Source organism: Eptatretus burgeri, chromosome 5 (assembly GCF_056783735.1).
Source record: "Eptatretus burgeri isolate ZD-2024b chromosome 5, Ebu_testis_v1, whole genome shotgun sequence".
Classification (NCBI taxonomy): Eukaryota; Metazoa; Chordata; class Myxini; order Myxiniformes; family Myxinidae; genus Eptatretus; species Eptatretus burgeri.
In genome coordinates this window covers 102590401-102604358 of record NC_140965.1, presented here as the reverse complement: position 1 = coordinate 102604358, position 13958 = coordinate 102590401, and the positions used below count along the sequence as shown (strand labels likewise).

At 45.6% G+C, this 13958-nt stretch overlaps 1 protein-coding gene across 5 annotated transcripts in view; it reads left to right on the top strand.

Annotated features, from left to right (window-relative positions):
- Nucleotides 1–13958, top strand: part of ADGRD2 (adhesion G protein-coupled receptor D2) — a 234253-nt gene that overhangs the window by 92923 nt on the left and 127372 nt on the right. The window lies entirely within an intron of this gene.

Genomic DNA, 13958 nt, shown 5'->3' with positions numbered 1-13958 from the left:
AAAGGAAATAGAGAGAGAAAGAGAGAGAGAGACATGTAAAATGGGGGAGAGACATATGGAGGGGGAGGGGATAAAAAAGGTGTGAGAGTGATATGGATAAAGAGGGATGAGAGAGAGAGAGAGAGAGAGAGAGAGAGAGAGAGAGAGAGAGAGAGAGAGAGAGAGAGAGAGAGAGAGAGAGAGAGAGAGAGAGAGAGAGAGAGAGAGAGAGAGAGAGAGATATGGACACACACACACACACACACACACACACACACACACACACACACACACACACACACACACACAATGGGCGAGAAAGGAATATAATAATCAAATTAATAATAATAATAAAGACATCAACAATGTAACATATTGTGGAGCAAGAACTATACATCCAATGCTCCACAACCATCTCTTGCATTTGCAAAAATGCCTTCATCACACAATCTCACATATTAATGCATCTTGAAGCCGGTGCCCTTTGTAAGGTGTTTGATGAATATAACATGATTGCACAGGAATATAAACGTGATTATCATGCTCAACAAGCCTCATCATAGAACTCCTTGAGGCTTTCCATGCCTCGGTGGTTGCACGGCATCCTCTCGGAATGCTCGATAACATTCAAAGCTTGGTGATGCTCAATCGATGGCCTTTTGTTGAGCTCTAGGCAAACGTTCCAGTTTATTTGGAGCAAAACGCATCGAGGAAAAGTTGGTGTTGTAGTCATTGTAAAATGCATTAACAAGGCCATGTTTGGAAATCCTATCGATGGTTGAATTTCATCTTCTCAAACGCGTGCCAAGCATGACCGAACGGCTAATTTGCGAGAACACGCAAATCATGAAAAAAAGAAATTTGTTTTCGTCTAAAAACATGTTAAAACTGAGCAGAAATAGAGTTACCTGTATATTTTGAAGATTATGCACATGTAAAATTATTCTACTGATATTGTTTAAAACAATTGAACACATGAATTAGGTGTTATATATTTATTATGTGAACATATTACAGCATTTTTAACCATCATTCGCCCTCCTATCTCTTTGTATATGCTTTTTTTTCTTTCTTTTTTGGATGCAGTCAACGCTTTTGGAAGAGCTCGTATTGGTACACTGAACGGATCTCGACGTAACAGGATGCAAAAGGAACAGGAGAGAGAGAGAGAGAGAGAGAGAGAGAGAGAGAGGCAGAGAGAGGCAGAGAGAGGCAGAGAGAGGCAGAGAGAGGCAGAGAGAGGCAGAGAGAGGCAGAGAGAGGCAGAGAGAGGCAGAGAGAGGGAGGGAGAGAGAGGGAGAGAGAGAGGGAGAGAGAGAGAGAGAGAGAGAGAGAGAGAGAGAGAGAGAGAGAGAGAGAGAGAGAGAGAGAGAGAGAGAGAGAGAGAGAGAGAGAGAGAGAGAGAGAGAGACAGAGAGAGAGAGAGAGAGAGAGAGAGAGAGAGAGAGAGAGAGAGAGAGAGAGAGAGAGAGAGAGAGAGAGAGAGAGAGAGAGAGAGAGAGAGAGAGAGAGAGAGAGAGAGAGAGAGAGAGAGAGAGAGAGAGAGAGAGAGAGAGAGAGAGAAGAAGGAAGGAAAAAAAAAAAAACAACATCAGAGTTTAAGTCCAAGATAGAGGCAGACTTGGACCAACAATGGGTGTGTTGAGGAATGGGGTGGGGGGGGGGCAGGAGAGGATGCATGGCATGGACAATATGGATATAGAAGGAAACTCTCAGGAGGGAGAACTGGAAATATGGAAGGAGGGATTGGGGTGGATATACATACATACTTTCATACATACATACATACATGCATACTTGGGGAGCAGGCGCCACAGTGCATAGCAGTCATCCTCCAGGCAGATGCCCAGGCAATCCCCATTTCTTTGGGAGAGGACTTTCCAGGCACCCACCCAAAGGGACCACCTCAGGTTAACCTGAGGAGACTGCAGTCTCAAGGATGACTCCTCAGCACCACCCCACCACACACCACACCACTTAGTGTGCTTTTTTTCTGGTGTCCAGAGTGCAAATCCTGCCACCAAGAAGTGGTTAACAAGGGTAGAAAAGATCATGTTTTTGGATTGGGAATGATCTGAGATGGTGGTGAACAGCAGTCTTGAATATCTGGAGGGAAGAATGAGATTGAAGAGAATGTTGAAGTTGGTTCCACAGGTGGGAAAAAAAGAGGAAGGAATGAATGTATCGAAGCAGTGATGCTGGATTTAGGTAGTTTAACCAGAATGGGGTTGCTGGTGGATCGTGTGAGCCCTGTATAGATCTGGGAGGGGGTGGGGGGGACAAAGCACGGAAACAGCAGAGGGTGCAAGATCAGCAAGGAGGTGGAAGAAGACAGAGAGACCATCGACCTGTCTGCCATGGCAAAGTGATAGGCCTATCGACTCAGCTTCATCGCAGGAGATTCTCATGATCTTGAAGGCCTTGGTTTCCACGTGTTAAGCTGAGCAAGATGTGAGGCAGGGGAGCCAGCTCAGAGGGGAAAGCAGAACTCCATCAAGCCGCTTGCATGTCTAGTCCAGCAGCGTAGTCTGATATTTCAGATCAATTGTTCAAATTTGCATAAAAGCACCAAAATTGGTACAGCTGACCAAGGCACAATCTTGGGTGGTTTCATATCTAGAATTGTTCGGAATACATTATTCTACATGTGTACCAATTTTGGTGCTTTTAAGCAAATTTGAACAATTGGTTTGCTATGCTGCAGTACTAGTCACCATCCCTTCCCTTCCACTTTCTTCCAACCTTCTTTCCTTTCTCACACTCACTGATATTTGCAATCTCTTCTCTTTCACCATGTCTCTTTTTCTACTGTCATTTCCTCTGTCATTTTTTAAATCTTCATTTTCTCAATTTTGTCATTTAACCCCTGCCCCCTCCCTCCCAACTGTGTGTACATAACCTTATTGCTCTGGACATTAAGTTTTTATTCATTTAACCAAACATAGAATCATGATTTAGACAATCCAGATTTCACCAAGTGCCATAATTTGAAATGTCATGTTCCAATATATTTGGACTTGAGATCCCCATATACCCTTCACCTCTCCCTTCCTTGCCCACCTCTCCACACACCTTGCCATAACTCCCCAGATGGCTTTTCTCCTTCATCGCAAATTTTAGTGAAAAACTCCTGAGGAACTCGCCCTCTAATGTCTCCCCATCTTGAAATGCTGGCTCTGCCCCTGAAGTTGTGTAACCTCAAAATTAGGAACAAGACTGAAAAAATTGAATAAATAATTAAATGTGATAATTTTTACAAGCAATTGTTCTCATTTTTTTTTGTGATTGTTTTTCTGTGTGATTGTTGCTGTCTTTAATGGACTGCTGCATAGTACACTTCCCAGGTTGCTTTGAGGTGCTTAAGAGTCAACCACAAAGTGTAGGTTGACACCTTTACACATGCAGGACAATCACCTTCTGCAAGTCATTGAACAACATTACATAAATATATATATATATATATATATATATATATATATATATATATATATATATATATATATATATATATATATATATATATATATATATATATATATATATCTGTCTCTCGATCTCTCTCGATCTCTCTCGATCTCTCTCTCGATCTCTCTCGATCTCGATCTCTCTCTCTCTCTCGATCTCGATCTCTCGAGATCTCTCTCTCGATCTCTCTCGATCTCGATCTCTCTCTCTCTCTCGATCTCTCTCGATCTCGATCTCTCTCTCTCTCTCGATCTCTCTCGATCTCGATCTCTCTCTCTCTCTCGATCTCTCTCTCTCTCTCTCTCTCGATCTCTCTCTCTCGATCTCTCTCTCTCTCTCTCTCGATCTCTCTCTCTCTCGATCTCTCTCTCGATCTCTCTCTCTCTCTCTCTCTCTCTCTCTCTCGATCTCTCTCGATCTCTCTCGATCTCTCTCGATCTCTCTCGATCTCTCTCGATCTCTCTCGATCTCTCTCGATCTCTCTCGATCTCTCTCGATCTCTCTCGATCTCTCGATCTCTCTCGATCTCTCTCGATCTCTCTCGATCTCTCTCGATCTCTCTCGATCTCTCTCTCGATCTCTCTCGATCTCTCTCGATCTCTCTCGATCTCTCTCTCGATCTCTCTCTCTCGATCTCTCTCGATCTCTCTCGATCTCTCTCTCTCTCTCTCTCTCTCTCTCTCTCGATCTCTCTCTCTCTCTCTCTCTCTCTCTCTCGATCTCTCTCTCTCTCGATCTCTCTCTCTCTCTCGATCTCTCTCTCTCTCTCTCTCTCTCTCTCTCGATCTCTCTCGCTCGATCTCGATCTCGATCTCTCTCTCGATCTCTCGATCTCGATCTCGATCTCTCGATCTCTCTCTCGATCTCTCGATCTCGATCTCGATCTCTCGATCTCGATCTCGATCTCTCGATCTCGATCTCTCGATCTCGATCTCGATCTCTCTCTCGATCTCTCTCTCGATCTCTCTCTCGATCTCTCTCTCGATCTCTCTCTCGATCTCTCTCTCGATCTCTCCCTCTCTCCCTCTCTCTCTCCCTCTCTCCCTCTCTCCCTCTCCCCTCTCCCTGAGCTGACCCTGACCCTGACCCATGACGTTTTTCATGTTTATTCAATTGAATTTAGAATGGGATTTAAATAAATTTAATTCAAATCAAATGGAATTCCAAATAGGTACAGTCCTGCAATGGAGTCATCAGAAGGAAGCCGAATAAGCAAAAAACAAAGATGAAGTCATCAGGGGGAACCTGGATAAGATTCGCATTTCATCTACTACTCTACCCTCAAACCCATCCAAGCATAGCCAAGTGAACCTTTTTCAAAAAAAAACAAAAATCAAAACAAATTAAATAATTCTGGCTACCAGACCATGTGTCCAATCCAGTTGAAATTTGAAACCTATATTCCTCATCACTAGTGGATCCTAATATTGAAGTTTCATGTCGATTAACTCTGTAGTTCCAGAGAAAACATTATTTAATATTTTTCTTCTATCCAATATGGCTGTCAAACCATGTGATGACCTCTCAATTATTCCTTAACAAACTTGTGCATGCAAGGTTTGGGGAACATTTGTGTGACATTTCCCCTCATCTGTCCAGCCTTTCCGGAGGAGATTTTTTATGGGTTTTTGAGCAAAACAAATATGGCCGCCAAACTTTGTGACCTATGCTGTCATATGTGTGAACCGTTTGTTTTCCATGGATAGGTGATCATACTTAAAAATCTTCACCTTGATCTGTTCAGCCACTTCAGAGAAAAAGATTTTTGAAGGTTTAAAAAAAACAAAAATAAAACAATATGACTGCCAAATCATGTGACCGATGAGATCATCAATTTTTTCTGTGGACCATTTTATCCCTGGATGACCCACAAAATTTTTCATACTGATCAGATGTAGTTCTACATATGCATTTATGACGTCACAACGAAGGCACCTGTGTCATCATCAAAAATCACACATATTCCCCGTGAGGAGGACTTGCCGTGTGCCAAGTTTCAATTTTCCTTGGTCCAGTTTCAGAGATACAGAGGTCCAAAGTTTTTATGTTTTTCCAACATGGCTGCCACACCACGTGACCTATGACATCATGATTGACACATTCTACATGGGTAGTCGCACCTATGATGAAAATTTTGTCTCAATCTGACAAGCAGTTGCGGAGAAAAACGCGAAAGTTCTGTACAGACAAACAAATAAATGAAAAATCGTGCTTAGCACGACACTTGGCGAATTGGTTGACCTTTCCGTGTGATGGTCCAAGCTGTAATGTCATGGAATGTGTGGTGTTTATTTGTTCAGGTCAGGTCAGGTATGGGAGCATGTGCCAGAACAGCGCGTCGCTGCGTCCACTTTCCGCCGGTACTCCAGGGGCCTCCGTCTGGCCATCCCCCAGGCAGATGCCAGGCCCATCCCCATCTCCTTGAGATGATGGTCAACCTGCTGCAACCATGAGGCACGTGGTCGGCCCACTGGCCTCCTCCACTCATGAGACTCCCTCGCTGAGAGAATCTGGTGAGCAGGATCAGCGTCAGGAAAACGAGCCACATGTCCATACAGCCGCAGCTGACGCTCACGGACTATGCAGGTAACAAATCTCATCCGAGTCTCTCTCAGCAACCGCTCGTTGGACACAAAATCCGACCAGCGATAGCCAAGGATTCTCCGAAGAGACCTGGTACCAAAGGAATTAAGTCTCCGTCTCAGATCCTTGGTCAAAGTCCAAGTCTCGCACCCATAGAGCAAGACTGGAAGTACCAAGGACCTGAAGACTCGGACTTTCGTCCTCCCGCACAGGTCCCGGCAGCGCCACACCCCATGATCCAGTGAATCCATGACTCCCCAGGCCCGACCCAGACGTCTATTGACCTCCGGCTCACAACCTGCGGAGACATGAATATCACTGCCAAGGTAAGTGAATCTATCCACGACCTCAACATCCTCACCACAAACAGACACAGACAGGACAGCAGCATCCAAGATGTCACCGAAAGCCTGGATCTTTGTTTTGACCCAAGAAATCCGTAATCCCAACGGCTCCGACTCCTCATTCAGCACCTCGAGGGCCCCCAAGAGGATGTCTAAAGTCTCCGCAAAGATGACTGCATCATCTGCAAAATCAAGGTCCGAGATCTTGACATTGCCAAACGATGCACCGCAACTTGATCTCTCCGACATCCTGCCAAAAATCCAGTCCATACAAGTGCTGAAAAGTGTTGGGGCAAGTACACACCCCTGACGAACTCCAGTAACAACTGGAAATAAGTCAGAGATGGTACCACCACACTTCACAGCACTCTCAGTACCAGAGTAGAGTTCAGACATCAGATCGATCAGTTTTGGTGGCACCCCACGAAGACCAAGAATCCTCCAGAGGACATCCCGATTCACTGAATCGAACGCTTTACAGAGATCAACATAGGCTGCAAGCAGCCCCTGCCGAAACTCTCGTCTGCGTTCGGTGAGGACACGAAGTGCAAGGATACGGTCAATCGTTGACCTCTTTGGTGTAAAGCCTGACTGCTCTGGACGCTGGTGCTCAAGCAGATGGTGGCGAACCCTATCAAGAATTATCCGAGCAAAGACCTTGCCCGGCACTGAGAGCAGCGTCACCCCTCGGTAGTTGTTGCAGTCTTGGCGATCACCCTTCCCTTTCCAGAGGGGGACAACAAGGCCCCTCTTCCAGTCAGTTGGGATGATGCCTGTGTTCCAGGCAGAGCACAAAACTGCATGCAACGACGCGAGTGCAGCATTTCCACCAGCCTTGAGAAGTTCGGCATGGATGCCACAGATCCCTGGAGCTTTGCCCCGTTTCAACTGGTTCACCGCAGCCCGTGTTTCCACAAGCGTAGGTGGACCACAGTTGATTCGAGGGTCAGCAACAGGGATTGTAACACCTTGACGTCCAACTCGACAGCTGGGGGATCAGCCTGGTACAACCGCTCAAAGTAACCGGCCCAGCGGCCCTTTTACTTCAGACTCCTCTGTCAAGAGCCTACCACTCTCTGCTCGAACTGCAGTGCTCCGAGGGATGGGCTTGGATGAACGTAATGCGCGAATTCCCCTGTAAGCGGGACGAGAATCACCTGTCCACAGGTGATGCTCAACCCCCTCACAGATTCCTCGCACATAGGCCTCCTTGTCCACCCTCAGTGCACGTACAGTTTTACGCCTCAGCTCCCTGAACAGCTCAGCTCTGCCATTCAGCCTGGCCCTGCGACTCTGGTCAATGGTATCCAGTGTCCCTTGAGAGACAAAATTCTTCTTTGCCCTGCGGTGAACTCCAAGGCATCCACCGGCAACATCAAGGACGGTGGTCTTGAAGGTGCTCCACAACTCTTCAGGACCCCCCAAAGCACCCAGACCCCCAAGTGTCCACTCAGCCTGTTCGCAAACTCCTCAGCTACTCTCTCATCCCTGAGCTTGGCAACATCCAGCCTAGGCTGGGATGGTACCATTCTCCAGGATTTAAGGTGCAGCTTTAGAGTTGCTACAACAAGCCTGTGGTCAGTATTGAGGAACTGAGCACTCCGGTAGACCCTGCAGTTCTGGATCATCCTCCAACGACCGTCAATGAGGACATGGTCAATCTCCTTTGCCACACCGCCAGCGTTGGAATACCAAGTCCAGCGATGAGCTTGCGGGCGCTGAAACCATGAACCAGCCACCCTAAGTCCATGACTTCTTGCAAAGTCAAGGAACTTAGTGCTATTCTGGTTCATAGTTCCTGACCCATGGGGACCAACACACACCTCATAACCATCCCTATCAGTTCCAGTCGATGCATTGAAATCCCCCAAGACTAGAAGTGTATCTCGTCTGGGGCACTGATCAACCACAGACTCGAGTGTGGCGTAGAATGTGTCCTTCACGGTAAGATCACTCGCCTCAGTCGGAGCATAAATAGAGACCAGGGAAATGACACCTAAGGAGTGACGAATCCTTAATCTCATAATACGCTCGTTGACCGGTGTTACCTCAATTATCATTGGGGTCAGCTTATTGGACACAGCTACAGCAACTCCTTGGGTATGGTAACCATCAGAGCGACCAGACCAATAGTAGGTGTAACCACCCACCATTATCTCGCCGCAATCCGGTCTCCGAACCTCAGAGAGAGCTGCAATCCCGATGTCCAAACGCTGAGCTCAGATGATAACAGAGACAGGTGATCATCCTCTCTTAGGGATAGGACATTCCAGGTACCCACCCGAAGGGACCGCCTCAGGTTAACCCAAGGGAGACCGCCGTCTGGTGGACGACACCTCAGCACCACTCCGACACACTCTCCCGCAATCTGACCCAGGGATGTTACCCCGTGGTTTCCCTCCTATCAAAGATTGGGGGTCCCGAAGGCTTTGCCCCAATCCCATCATCCGGTGAGCTGCCCTGCGAAGGGAAGCTGCACAGGAGGTACTCCCACGGAGTGGGTTTTCAGATTTTTTTGCGTTTTTGCGTTTTGCGGAATGAAGCGTTTTACGGTGGCTGGAGTGCAAATCCTGCCACCAACCTCCTAATAAGAAGTAACCCAACTGCAGGAGGACGTCCGCAGACACAGTTGGGCACTAGATATGGATGGCCGTTGGCTCACAAGGAGCTCCTCCGCCCTTTGACAGGTTTTGTTTTTAATCCTGCTGGGTGTCCATATCCAAACACCCTCCTCACCAGAAAACCTGGTGGGGGAGACGGTTTAGTCGCCGACAACCCGACCATGGAACAGGTTAGTACAGGTTTACATGGTACCTGTAGCAGGTCACAGATCGAACCTGACCTGACACCAGGTTATTTGTTCGTACATTAATAAAATGACGCGACGTCACAAATAACAATTATCAGGCGTGCGTTGTCATGGTAACGGCAGCAGATAGAAAATTTTCACAACTCATTGAAAGCCACCATGTGACATTCAACAACTTATCATCGGTGCTTGTTGCCTTCATTCTGATCGTAGAAAATATTTGAAAATACCTAGGAACATTGCTTTTCAACCAGCTTTACGATCCCGTTATCAGGTTTGAAATATCTTGTAAAACAAAAATGTATATTTTATATGTGTGTTTTTCATGTATTGGGTGACCCTGACCTTGACCTTGGGTCAATTTAGAACAAACTTTGTACACATGTTAATATTACATGCATAAATAGACAGTACAAGTTTCAATATAATAAGTGCAAAACTGTTTGAGAAATAGCCATGTGTAATTCACAAAAATCCCCATTGGTTTATAATGGGTGATAATATAAAGTGATGCAGAATCCAGATCCTGATATTGAACATCACCAAAAGTCACATCTTTTTGCACTGTGGATTTCTATCAGCTGTTAAAATTTCATCCAAATCGGTTAAGAATTGTGACCTGTAGAACGAATAGAATTTTGTTTAAATCACGCAAATAGCTAAAAAACTTTGACGTCATAAGCTTGCAAAAACTGTGCATAATTTGTACTAATATGCATTTTAAAACATTTAGATATTCCATTGAAGTTTGTTATGGCATCAACAGGAAGTCGCTACGACTTCCAGTTGCTGAGTTATGTTCAAAAGCTTGTTTTCACTTTTTTTTTTTTTGACTTAACGTCGTAACGTTAAGTGCGATTATGACGTGATTTGATCCCAGACTATTTCAGCAAGATTGGCTATCACGTGTTAAAATTTGAGAACGATTGCTTCAGTAGTTTCGGCTGCACAAGAGCGTAAATATTTTTTCAGAATGACGTCAACAGGCAAAACTTTGACGTCATACGCTTGCGAAAACTATGCGTAATTTGTAATAAGATGCATTTAGTAATCATTTAGATATTTGAATGAAGTTTAATTTGGCATCATCCAGAAGTCGTAGCGGCTTCCGGTCACTGAGTTATGTCCAAAAATGTGTTTTCACGTTGTGTGACGTCACGTCGCGACGTTTCGTCCGATTATCACGGGGTTTGGACGCGGACCGTCTCAGGTGGATTGCCTATCAGGTGTAAAAATTTAAGAACGACTGGTCCAGCCGTTTGGGCTGTAGACGACCGGCCAAACAAACAAACCAACAAACGGAACAGACCAACGAACTTGAGAAAATCGAAGATTTCGCCAAGTAACAAGCAAAGGATCAGACCCAAATGCATTTTCCCCTCCTTCCTCGAGGGCAATAAATAAGAGCAATCAGAGATTGCAGACTTTCACCAGAACTTGTTTTGTGTGGTGTTTGTGTGGTTTTGTGTGCTGTTTTTTGCGTGGTGTTTTTGTACTGGTGTGTTATGTAATTATTAAGAGAAATAATTATAACTGCCACTTCATAACTACTAGCAGTGATGCCCGAGTACCAAGACATCCCACTTTGATGCAACCCCGTTTTGATCGGACACCTGACTCTGACCCATGACTTTTTTTAAAATTATAATTCATTATTAAATTAAATTTAGAATGAGATTAAAATATTTTCAATTCAAATCAAATGGAATACCAAATAGGGACAGTCGTGCATTGAAGTCATCAGAAGGAACCAAACAATTCCACCTGACGAAAACTTGCCGTGTGCCAAGTTTCAATTTTTTCATTGGTGCGGTTTTAGAGAAAGGGTCCAAAGTTTTTTTTCTTCCATTTTTCCAACATGGCTGCCATACCACGTGACATTTGATGTCGTAATTGTGATTAAAACATTCTACATGAGTAGTCGCACGTATGGTCAAAATTTTGTCTCAATCCAAAAAGCAGCTGCTGAGAAAAACAAGAAAGTTCTGTGCAGACAGACAGACAAACAAACAAGAAAAAGACGTCATGCAGAGCATGATGCTTGCAAAATCCACCCCCCTTTCCAAAGGTTGCCATGGATACATCAAATTGACAATCTTAATCAAAGCTCAAGTCAATCGTGAAAATTGATGATTTTTTTCAGATAAAATTGATGATTTTAGAAGTTCGACCTTGAGTTGACCTCTGACCTTTTGTCTTCAAAGACAGTTGGTTTCCCAATTCAGTGATGCAATATGCAAATCGTGTTCAGAGTGCAAGTCAATCAAATGAAAAATGACGATTTTCGAAATGTGACCTCAAAACGACCTTTGACCTTTGACCTCAAATTCAAAAGGCTTCTCAGTGGAGACTACCTCCACAACTTGGTAAAGTTTCATGACGATCGGTTTCGAATTGTCACCTGTAGGAGATAGACAAACAGGCAAGCTGACAGAAGAACAAAATTCTGTCGGCTTACACGTCTCCGACACGTCCACGGACAAAACAACTCAATTCAGTCCGAACTTTTCCAATGGAATTCCTCCATCTAACCCCACAAACGTAACTATATATATATATATATATATATATATATATATATATATATATATATATATATATATATATATATATATATATATATATATATATATATATATATATATATATATTGTTGTGGTTGACGAAATTCGCAAACCACCATTCAGGTCCCTTAGGTGAGATATCTCTGTAAGTATATGTGTAGTTAGGCCCAAACCCGTTGTTTAGAGGGAATAAATGTCATTCATTCGGGCTGCGACCCCTCTAGATAGCCGTTTTTCTTTTGCTATCTTTATTTTGGACCAGCCGCCATTACTACCACCACAACCACCACCAACCACGTCTCAACAGCCATCACACAACAACCACCAACCGCAACGCCGCTTCACAACAACAGCCACGACCCTTGCCGTCACATCTCGCTCTCGCAACCATCGCATCACCGCCATTCCCGCGCCGCTTGTGGGCGCCGATCCTGGACTCGTGCAGGGCGCACACCTAGCAGCGGGTGCAAAAACACCAGCCTTTCCGAAGCAATCGGATCAAAAACGACTCACGCCCACTTCTGTTCCGTCCTATCGGCGAGCGTGGGGCGATTTGGCCCCGCCTCCAGGTGCGTCGGAGTATAATCGCTATATGCAGATTCGCGGATCAAAAAGCATTCACGCCCACTTTTCCTCTGTCCAATGGGGAGCCAGCCAGAGGTAAAGGGTCGAAGGTGAAGGAGCGAAGCCACGGGGGCTATAAAGGGCCGCATTTGCTCGCCAAAAAGGCAGTTGAGTTGGGAAGAGTCGAGTGGAATTGGAAAGAGTCAGTCAAGGAGAGTTGAGTTGGGACGAGCCGAGTCAAGTTGAGTTGGGAAGAGTCGGAGCAGTTGAGTTGGAAAGAGTCAGTCAAGGAGAGTGGAGAAGAGAAGAGTCGGAGAAAGCAGTTGGACGGAGCTGTGGAGAGTGGGAGAGGTGGCGGCGGCGAAGGCAGGCGAGAGGGCGCTCGTGTCAGAGTCGGGGAGCTGCGGAGAGGGGAGGCCGGTAACATGACCGAGGTCGCGGTGGAGACGCTCGTCGCGGGACCCGAGCCAGCGAGATATCCTCATCCCCCCCCGAGCATCAACAACCCCCTCCTGTTTCCCACCGCGCTGAGATAGTGTGAGAAGGGGGCCCCGTTCCCACCCCATTCCAGACACTGTCCGTGAGGCCCGCGGAGTCGGGACGCCACCGCCATTTTGCGGCTCATCACCAGACGGGTAGGCTCGACGCGGTCTTGGCCCCAGGCCCGTCTGCCCCCTCATAGTGGAGGGTGGTCCCTTTTTCTTTTGCTTTGAGTATATGTGTTGTCGGCGCTGTCTGTGAAGTAAAACTGTATAAGTGTTGCCGTGTGCTCGGTAGTCAGTGGTAGATCTGCATTGTGTTTCACTTTTACATTTGCTTTTGGTGTATAATTGTATATGTGTGCTATCCGTGTGCCATTGCGAAATAAATGTGCTTTATGTTGAACTGTTTTTCCCGTTTCGCTTCGTCTTTTCCTTTATTGAATCTCCATCTTACTTCACGTAAAGGGTTGGTCGTGGGCTAAAACGCCCGATAATTAATCGAACCGTCGGGGTTGACGATGACACCGCTCGGTTGTCCCGATAGTACGGAACGGGTCGCTTAAAGTGGCCCGTGTCCGAAGTCGACCTGCAGCGAGGTGCGATCGCCCGGTCTACCCTCCGTGTGGGTACTTAGGTAGGTCGAATTTGGCGAGCAACCCTATCCCACGCAGGGGGCCAATTGGCACGATCGTGGTGAGGCCGAAAGGCCCACCCGTGACTAGTTCCCGGCGTTAGTCCGAGAGGGTCACGACGGGATTGTCCGTCCGGTGGGCGACGTGCCGCGATTCGAGTTACGTGGCCGTCCGCACGCCGGCGGGCGCGAATCCGCAACAATATATATATATATATATATATATATATATATATATATATATATATATATATATATATATATATATATATATATATATATATATATATATATATATATATATATATATATATATATATGTGTGTATATACACTGCTCTGGAAAAAAGAATGAGACCACTCCAAAAATTTTTTTTAATTAGCATCTCGACATGTATGGCAGCCATTCCATTCCAGTGTCTGTTGAATTCCAACACAGGCACACCTCATTCTACTTAGTGAAGTACTGATTAGGTGATCACCTGAACCGAATCTTATTTAACAAGGAAAAGTATAAAAACCACTGCTGTGGTCATCA